This window comes from Elaeis guineensis, chromosome 5 (genome assembly GCF_000442705.2).
Source record: "Elaeis guineensis isolate ETL-2024a chromosome 5, EG11, whole genome shotgun sequence".
Classification (NCBI taxonomy): domain Eukaryota; kingdom Viridiplantae; phylum Streptophyta; class Magnoliopsida; order Arecales; family Arecaceae; genus Elaeis; species Elaeis guineensis.
The window spans coordinates 27,807,014-27,809,176 of record NC_025997.2 but is presented as its reverse complement, the minus strand read 5'-3'; the positions used below and the strand labels follow the sequence as shown (position 1 = coordinate 27,809,176).

General features: G+C 42.5%; 1 pseudogene; it reads right to left on the bottom strand.

The window, feature by feature from the left end:
- Positions 1 to 232: 232 nt before the first annotated feature.
- On the bottom strand, positions 233 to 1,269 carry LOC140857972 (protein BIIDXI-like; annotated as a pseudogene).
- Positions 1,270 to 2,163: the final 894 nt, after the last annotated feature.

Below are 2,163 nucleotides of genomic sequence, written 5' to 3'. Positions count from 1 at the left end.
ATGAAGTGCGTTAAATTATCAAAGCATCCTGAAGAGTGAAGATTGGTGAAAGTAGTTATTCTTGACTGTCCAACTTGGGTCAATATACTGATCACCAAGAATCATACATGAAAATGATGGTTTCAAAATTGACCACTGTTTGCCATAAACTATTCCATCCTCTTTCACACTAACATGGTTAAATCTTGTTAGTTTAATATCGGCATAAGCAGAAACCAAAAGCCAAAGTAGGTTCAAGAAAATCCAAAAATTAACCCAGGGCTTAAGCAAGCTATCGTATATGTATATTACTTAAAAAAGACAGCCAATATATATATATTCTTAAATGGCAGACTTCCTCTGCTACCTACATCAAATGATCAACTTGTTTTTGTACTGATCCGGCTCATAACATGCTACCCTCAAACTTACCATTGGAGATCTTTTATCACCACCTAAAAAGCTAAAGCAGATCCATTTCGCCAACATTCTAATTCAGAACCAAGTCGAAAAAAGCACCACCATTCCGGAGAAACAACCCAACCAAACCATGACCACTCAACCGAGCTGAAGCAGATACCCCCACACCCTCACTTCATCCACCACCGGCCCACACAGCGAGCTCCGGTCATCTCTTCTTGTGTTGTAATACACACTATAGAATGCAATACGAGTCCTCTCAGCACGGGCCATGAAGGTGAGGTTGGCATGCTGGCGAGTGGCATTACCTGTAGGGGAGTAGTGGAAGTTCTGGGCCTGGTCCCCGGCAAAGGCCATCACAGCTAGTGGGGACTGGCAGGAGTCCCCAGCATCCCCAGTGTGAAGGTGAGGCTGTATTGTTTTTGAGGGGTGGTCTCCACCATTTGGGATATGATGCCTTCCTTGCCTGAGAGGAGCTCGATAGCACGCTTACCCTGGGGGACATTGAAGTGGTAGGAGTCGATGTAGCGGACGGCCCGGTTGCCTCGACAGTCCAGCCAGGGAGCGAGGTGGTGTCCTCATCGAGGTTGGTGGGGAGGAGGACACCAAGGGTGGCGTTGGGGAACATCCATGGGCCTTCCTCGAAGTCACCATTGATCACAGCATTGTCTGAGGAGAAGGGTAAGAGCAGGTCGTAGATATTAGATTCAGAGGTTCGGTAATGCAGCACTTACAATGGAAGATCAAATAGAGTCTGCAGAATGTTGGTAGGTAGATCATACCAAACCATTCCCCGTACAAAAAATGCTTTAGTAACTCAATTTTGTTGTCATCCACATACTTAACAGCATCCACTGACCACTGTTCCATGCAAATCGTGGCAAGGAGCGGGACCGATCAAATTATCGCAGGTACATAAATCGCTTAAATCAAGTTATAGATCACTTTTGATAGAGATATTTTTTCTTGCAAGACCCATTTCTGTACTGAAGGTAGCTGATAACCACTGCAGAAGGCATTCTCCCTAATAAGACAAATATTTTTGGTCCTACTTGGACGAAACGAAAAATATTGTTGATGAATAGAAGCACATCTCGTTCATTAACATCCCAAAAATATTTTATCATGATTAGGACAGTTAAACCAACTCTCATATGAGCTCCCGATGATTTTTTTATTTGACCATAGATTAAAACTATTTTTGATTCCGTAATATTTTTTTCATTAATCACTCCAGATTCTTTCATTTTCATGTAAAGATCATTTCCTTCACGTTCGCCTACTCCATCAAATACAGATATGCCTCCATGAGCTTTGGCAATGTTATTGATCAATTTTACGATGAGTACATTTTATCCCCTCCAGCTCCTCCAAATAGTCCGATTTTTTCTCCATGATGATAAAGAGCTAAGAGATCCTACTGTGAGCAGTGATATATGACAGCAAGCAATATTCCCTTTCATGAATTGCGGTCGGCTATCAACAAAGTCCAGACAACCAACGTGGACCACCACAATTAAGAAGAGAATTAGCAGTCTTCTTCTTGTATTTTAGGGACTGTGTCAGATAATGTAACCTGTATGATGACACTTGGTATCATAGCATCACATGTACATGTCGCACCTAGACATAACTGATGTGCAATACATAGTGGTCCGACTAAAGCTAACCAGATTCAGATTCATGTGGACCAAACCTATTTGGATCCAAAATTACTGTATCCGGAACAGGGGAAGAACCACCATCACCTAGACTCAGATCAGA